Genomic DNA, 8,377 nt, shown 5'->3' on the forward strand with positions numbered 1-8,377 from the left:
TAAGAATGCTAAAGCCTTAGCTCTTATTAAATCTTCTGTGAATGATGAAATGTATGTCCATATAGAAAATGCTACAGATGCATGGTCTGCTTTGAAAACTTTTAAAGACCTCTTTGATACTCAGCCTGAATCAAAGAAAGTCGATCTACAATTAAAATTGTTGCAACAAAAATTAACTGAAGGCAATGATGTTCTTGAATATATCTCAAGACTTAAGAATATTAGGCAAGAAATTATTAATGCTGGTTTTCCCACAAATGATGATAGCTTTATGGTCACAATTGTAATTGCTGGACTTCCTTCTTCCTACACGCATTTTTTGGAGACTCTACAAGTAACTGGGAAAGTAGAGAAAGTAAAGTTTGATGAACTCTGTGAAATGTTAACTCAACATGATAAAACTTTTGGGAAGAAGAAGAAAGTTCATGAAGATTTTTTTCTCACAGAGGCCAGCACTAGTAAGTCATCAGCAGACAGTTCTCGAGGCAGAGGCAGATGGAATCAGAATCAAGCAGCACATAATCGAGGTCGAAGCCAAAGTAGAGGAAAGAATTTTAACAGAGGAGGAAGGAATAATTTTCAAGGTAGAGGAAACAACCAAGGAAAAGGCAATTTTCAAGGACAAGGAAACAATAATCAAGGTAGAGGACAATCTCAACATAGAAGTCAAAGCAGAGGCAGAGGACAATCTTCAGGAAGAGGAAGAGACTTAAGTCAAATTGTGTGTCGAAGATGTAACAAAGTTGGCCATTATGCTGAAGATTGTCGAACTTCACTTAATAAAATTCCCAAGTTTCAGCAGCATTTAGCGCAATTTGCCAATGATCAAGACGAAGATAACTCAGAATATGTTTTTACTTCCTCGCCAGCATCACAACTTTCATCCCATCTTAGAAGTGACTATGAAGATGCCTGGATCTTGGATTCCAGGGCAACTTAGCACATGACTTGTCGACGTGATTTTTTCTGGAATTTTCAAGATTGCCAACTTAATTCCATTTTTCTTGCTGATGATACAAAACATACTCCTTATGGAAAAGGAGTAGTAAAAGTTTTTCCCCCTGGCATTGGAGAAAAAATGATTTCCAATGTATGGTATGTACGCCGTTTTAAGAAAAATTTTCTCTCTTTAGTCACGATTCGATAAGCAGGACATCAGGTGATTATGGAAGATGGTTTAGTCAAGATTAATTTAGTCAAACGGAACTTGAAAACAGTCATGACAGGTTATGAAGATGGAAAACTGTTACGGATGAAAGGGACAGTTATTCCAACGCATTCTGATTTTGCAGGGGCAGTGACTACAGGTATTTCACCTATAAGACTATGGCATGTAAGATATGGACATTTGAATTTTGAGAGTCTTTCTCAATTGCAGAAACAAGGAATGGTTAAAGGACTTCCCACATTCAAAAAGGAAAATGCAAAATGTGAAGCTTGCATTTATGGCAAACAAAGTCGAGAAAGTTTTCCAACAAGTTCATGGCATGCAAACAGGCGGCTACAACTAGTTCACAGTGATGTTTGTGGACCACTACAAACTTCCTTTGGTGGATGCAAATATTTCTTACTATTCATTGATGATTTCAGCAGAATGACTTTGGTTTACTTTTTGAAGAACAAGTCAGAAGCATTTGATAAGTTTAAAATTTTTCGCCAACTTGTTGAAAATGAAGTCAAAGAAAAGATAGGTACTCTTAGGACAGATAATGGGGGAGAATTCACTTCAAATGAATTCAAAACTTGTTGCAGTGAAAATGGCATAAGACAACATCTTACTAATGTTTACACTCCACAGCAAAATGGAGTAGTCGAAAGAATGAATCGCACTTTGTTAGGAATGGTGAGATCCATGTTAACTTTCAAGAGGTTAAGTCCAACATATTGGGTGGAAGCAATACATACAGCTGTTTACTTAAGAAACAGATCTCCAACTGCTTCTTTAGACGGAATCACACCTTATGAGGCTTGGTTTGGTTTCAAACCTCGAGTTAAGCATCTTAGAGTTTTTGGGTCAGTGTGTTATGCCTTAGTTCCGAAAGAAAAACGAACTAAGCTTGACTCAAGAAGTTTAAAATGCACAATGATTGGCTATTCTGATGAGAAGAAAGGGTATCGTCTTTTGACCAATGGAAAATTCATTGTGAGTAGGGATGTCATTTTTGATGAAACTGAGAGTAAGAGTGCTGAAGAAATTGAAAATCTTCTTCACAAGTTAGAAACTAAAGGAAGTAAAAGAAATGGAAAAATGCAAAGTCAACCAACTTCACCAAATTGGTATGAACTTGATTTTCCTTCCTCTGAAGATGAGTCATCCAGTCCATCTACATCAACAACATCATCTAGGTCTTCTAGCAGTTCATCCGCATCTCCAAGCAGCAGCAGTTCTTCTGATAGTGATTCTCCACACTCTTCACCTGAACGACGGACATCCGTTTATATTAATCCTCTTTACAATGATGGAGACTTTACAGAAGCGCAAACAAGTGAGCACCAACTACCAAAATGGGCAGTTCAACTTTTGAAAGATGTAAAGCTTGATGAGCAGAATAAAACAGGCACCAGAAGGGCACATAGAAGTGAAGGCAATTTTGCCTTAATAGCAACTGATTTTACTGAACCTTCCACATTCAAAGAAGCAGTAAAACATAAAGAATGGCAACAAGCTATGGTTGAAGAATATCAGGCAGTAATTGATAACAACACTTGGAAACTTGTTGATTGTCCAGCAAATGTTAAACCCATAGGATGCAAATGGGTTTACAGAATTAAGTATAATCAAAAGGGAGAACTTGAAAAGTATAAAGCACGACTTGTCGCAAAAGGTTTTGCGCAGCAGGAAGGCATTGATTATGAAGAAACTTTTGCTCCTACAACAAAATGGAACACCATCCGATTAACACTTGCATTGGCTGCTCAAAAAGGATGGAAAGTTCATCAAATGGATGTGAAAAGTGCTTTTCTCAACGGGGATTTACAGGAAGACGTGTATATGACCCAACCTCCAGGTTTTGAAGTTGAAGGACAAGAACATAAAGTCTGCAAATTGATCAAGGCTTTATATGGATTAAAACAAGCTCCCCGAGCTTGGTATGCAAAGATGGATGAATACCTTAAGAAAGTTGGTTTTCAACGAAGTGAATCTGATGATACTTTGTATGTGCGACAACAGGGAAAATATCTGGTCATTCTTGTTATGTATGTAGATGATTTGATCATTACTGGCAACCATGATGATCATATTGCACAGGTGAAAAAGGAGTTACATGCAGGTTTTAAGATGACAGATTTGGGATTACTTCACTACTATCTTGGAACGTCCACATCATATTTTCATTTCTCAAAGTAAGTATGCAGCAGAGGTTCTTCAGCGATTTGGCATGCAGGATTGCAAGCCCGTTCTCACCCCCATGGAGCAAAACTTGAAACTTTCAAAATTTGAAGGGGGGGGAAAAGGTGGATAGTACAACTTACAGACAGTTGATTGGCAGCTTGATTTATTTGAAAAATACTCGTCCTGATCTATCTTATGCAGTTAGTATTCTTTCACGTTTTATGCAGGAACCACGAGATAGCCACTGGAATGCAGCCAAAATATTTCTTCGATATATCCAAGGAACAAAATATTTTGATCTTCTTTACACAAAGACTAAAAATTTTGTACTTAGTGGATATTCCGATGCCAACTTTGCTGGGAGTATTGATGGTCGAGCATCAACATCAGGTTATTTAATGAATATGGGGTCAGCAGCAGTATCTTGGAGTTGTAAGAAACAAGCTACAGTGGCCACTTCTTTAGCAGAAGTAGAGTACATTTCAGCATGGGAAGCAACATGTGAAATTGTTTGGTTGCACAGAATTTTGCAGGACTTGGGCATTTCTCAGGCAGAAGCTACATCATTATTCATTGACAGCCAGTCAGCCATCAAACTTACCAAGAACCCAGTTTTTCATTCAAAGACAAAGCATGTGGACACCAAGTATCATCATATCAGATCTCTCATTGCCAAAGATGTCCTCAAGCCAGTTTATTGTCCTTCCAAAGATCAGATCTCTGACATTTTCACGAAACTGCTTGGCAGAATAAAATTTACTAAGTTCAGGGATGAACTTGGTATCTGTTGTAATGTATCTTTGGATCACAGGGGGGAATGTTAGATGATCCAAAAATACAATTTTATCATAGGTTATAAAATTAGAATAAAATAATTATTAATTTAAGATATTAAATTAATAATTATTATTCTAGAATGTTTAATTATTTAATGGAGACTTTTAGAATTAGCATATTGTTGTAACTAGATATGACTCTCCAAATGTGTCATATCTTAGGCTCTATTTTAGGAGATTTGTTAGCTAGTTGGTTTTTATAGCATTTATTGTAAATGGACACTTGTTATTTAATAAGTGATCCATAATTAGAGGTAGTTAGGACATGGAGCTTATAAATAGCTCATTGCAAGAGTGTTTGTGTTGTTCGGGGGTAAACTCTTGCAAAATCATATTATGTAATTGTTTTTTCTGATTAATAAAATTATGTGTCTGAGGACACTTATGCCATTATTGTGAAGAAGAATTGGCAGTTTTTTCCGATATACCATCACCTTTTGGCAGCTTAAGCAAGTGTAAAGGTAAGGTGGACCTTTTGGTATCCCTAAAAACTATAAAATGTCTTTATTATATATAAACAAATAAGAAGGAGCTCCACGAAATAATTCATCATAATGATTAACTTCATGAACATATATTTTGATATTTGCATCAGTAGCTAAAATCTCACCCACCTTGGAAGGATCGTGTGGCATTGGAGGAATAGTATCTATCTTCAACACATACATAACCTAGAGTTCCTTTTTGTCATGAATGTAATTTTGCAGAGTGAACAAACCAATCTGCAAACATAACTGGGGCCAAAGCTTCTTGGAAGCTTTCTTTAATTCAAAAGTAAATCTTGTTCCGTTTGTTTGATGGGAAACTTCTCTACACAAAAGCTTGTATGGAACATATAGAGGAAAAACATGGGGTTTACCATTGCATCCCCAAACCCAAATATAGGTAAAATTTCTTCCATGAACCAATCCAAAATTCTTGACAGACAATCCATGGCAGCTGTAGACATCCTAGGAAGTTTAGAACTGAAAATGACTTGGTAAATGGGAATCAACACAAGGTGACAAATGTGATAAAAATGGTTGAAATAATCCCCCCCCCCCCAACAATACGCTATAGTAAATATGCGAAGAGGGTAAACAAGTGTCCATTTCCAACCCATAGCTAGAAAGTCTAAGGAAAAACATATGTCACCCATTACATAAGCGAACATGTAAAAAAGAGGATTATGAGTGATTGTCTGTTTAGAATGGAAATGAAAAGTGTGCTTGGCTAAGTTATTAGATAGAATCTAGGCCTAATTGAAAATAAACCCCCCAAAGGCCCTATGGATGAGAGGGGTTGAATCCTTAGGGAAATATGAGATGTTTTGGTAGGAAAACAAACTGCATAACATGGTTACGACATAACAAAAAGGGGGGGCTAAGGATTGATATAATAAAGGTAGATGGCTCTTCCTTTTGCTTGTTTGGGTCGATTCTCTAGTCCTTAATTAAACTAGGGAGTTCTTTTTCCTTTCCATTACACTCTTCTTTCATGAAACTATCAATGAATTGAGAATTATATACTAGATGCCGCTCTAGAAAATGATACATACCTTCTATATGTTGCGGATTTGAGGAACCTATGATCATTTCCCATGAAGTGAATAATTTTATGTTTCAAATATCTACATTCTCCACCACCCAGTGAATCATATCTATATACTGTAGGATTCTGGGACAAGCAACGATTTTGTGAAGGCGACATTTGGCAGGATCTTTGTTCGTTGATTCAGAGGTTTTATTTCCACCTTGGTTTTCAGTGGCCATTATTGGTCTCTCAAAGTCATATGTTACTAGCTCTTCCTCAAGAATCTCATATATGGATTTCCAAGAAGAAACACATGAATCCTTTGTGCATACAATGTCTGAAAAGAGGAAGGATTCTGGTAAATTTTCGACGACCATCTCCTTGAATGACCAAGTTTGTTGTTGTGTAGGTGTTTTCTTCTTTGGATTCACCATTTAGGTATTTGGCATAGGACTTCTAGAGGTATTAATCTATTAATAATGGAGAAAAACAAGGTTTGAGTGCTTTTCAATGAGTTATTACCAATAAAAATCGTGAATTAATAAAAATAAAGGTAGTCGTAGAACTTAAATTTCTCGCATGCATGAGAAATTAACTTAAAATTTGGCACATACATAAAATCTATTGTGGGTATATTTTTCAATTTTCCATGTTATAATGATATATATTCAAGCATGAAAGGTGGCACGTTCTAATTTGAAAGGAAAATGAGTTGGCGGATGTCATGTAAACTTACATCATCCTGCGAGGTAGAAATCGGGATGAATAATTTTTTATGTTTTAACGAATCATCAGGATGACTAGATGGCGGGGTGATATAGTAGGGGAGCATACTTGTTCCAAGGAGTAGAAAAGCTAGAATACATCAGCGATGTGTAGATAAGTTGAGTCACCCCGAAAGGACGATCCTAGATGAAATAAATTGTTTGTGAATTGAAAGAATCAAGATGATTTGGATTGGGAGTACGTGGATGGAAAAAACCTCAATAACCAATTATTGGATGAGAGTGGGGAAGTAAGTATGGAATACAAGTGGAAGTGATAGGTTGATTTGTCCTGGACCTAGAAAGAATAAAGGTTAGGTGCTTTACAAAGGAGCGGGGTGACGTTGTTACACAATATTTTGTCACCCCTCCTGCACTTCCTTGTGTCATACCCCAGAGTGACCAAAACTTGGTGATTATGTAGTGTACCCATCCTGATATGCAGTCCAGATCCTCCCTAAAAACTTAATGAAAACATGCCTTGAGCTTTCCCTGAAGAAGTAAGCTCAAAACCCTAATTTTAGGGTTAGCGCGACTGCAACACTGCCAACCTGTGCTGATGGAAGTTTTCATCATACTAGCCTTGCGCTGCCAACACGTTTTTGACTTGGATACTCGTGCTAACCCCTAAAAGGCAAGTTTTCGCAAATATAACAAGAAGCTTTGTGATCTAGAGGTTTCAAGAACGACAATCTGGACGTTGTTCATTGTGGATGTGGTCGAATTATCCCAACATTTCCCTTTTATCTTATCCCTATGAGCTTCCTCCTTGAGATGAGGGCCTTCCCTTATCTTTGGAGAGATCCTAACTCCCTCTCCCTGCCTATATATTCATCCTCTCCCATTCCCAAATGGTTGGTCTTTGATTATTTGCACCCTTATGCTAAGATAGTGCCTACATGATATTCATTTTGGCTTGGAGAAGGAGTGCTTGGAGAGTTTGAGCTTGGACTTGGACATTCACTCAAGGAGGGCTTACTAACATCAAGGCCTAGGTTGTATGATTCCTCTTTTATTCATTAATATATACAATTGCTAGTTCACTTTCCATAAGTGCTTGTGTAAATGCATCATTTATCTAAATTATCCTTGATCTGTTAAGTGGATTACATTAGATTATTCTAGTTGTACTTGTATCATTTTTTGTGTCTTTGGCTTCTTATGCAGGTATTCAAATGCTGTGAGCAGTAAGGACTAAGCTTGAGGAGCGAGTGATCAAGATCTTCAACAAGGGAGTACATTATAGCATCAGAACGAGGTAGGTCTCCTTCCTCTTCTATCATTTCGTTTGTAATTTAGGAAAGTTTCTTGTATATTGTCACATTGGTTGCTAGTCCCACTCATTGGGCTAGAGGGATCATATATGTCCGTAGAGAGGATTTACCTAGACAACAAAATGGTGACTCTGCTGGGGAAGCTATAACCTTTCCATCCATTCCTTCGATCAGATTCTCTAATGAGTTTGACCAACCATCGATTTCTTGGCTTGTATGCATCACTGTAGATTTATGCAGTCACTAGTTTTTTCTTGAGAGTGTTGAGCCTGCTCTGATTTTGAAGATTTTTATTTTTTCATTATTTTCCTTGCCCATTGCATTTTGTGCTCTGACAGAAGCACTGCCAGTGCTGATTTTGAATTTACAATCGCTCTTCTTTTCCTTTCATCGCCGTTTTTCCTTTAACAGGTGCACTGATCCCAAAGGATAGAAGAAAATTAGGGTTTCTTCTTGTTTTTGGTGGTTTTCAACCTCTTTAAGTGATTTTCTAGTGTAACTATAGTGCGTTTGTCTTGATTGTTGTCCTTTTCATTAGTATTGAGTCATATTGGTGCTTTGAAATTTACTTTTGCTCCATTGTCAAACATAGATTACAATTGTTTGCTTTGGTGAAACTAAAAGTGAATGCTTGTTTTATTTTTATTGTTTCGAAAA

This window comes from Pinus tabuliformis, chromosome 5_1, assembly GCF_031772625.1.
Source record: "Pinus tabuliformis cultivar Carrire ecotype Pingquan chromosome 5_1, CPIR1, whole genome shotgun sequence".
NCBI lineage: Eukaryota > Viridiplantae > Streptophyta > Pinopsida > Pinales > Pinaceae > Pinus > Pinus tabuliformis.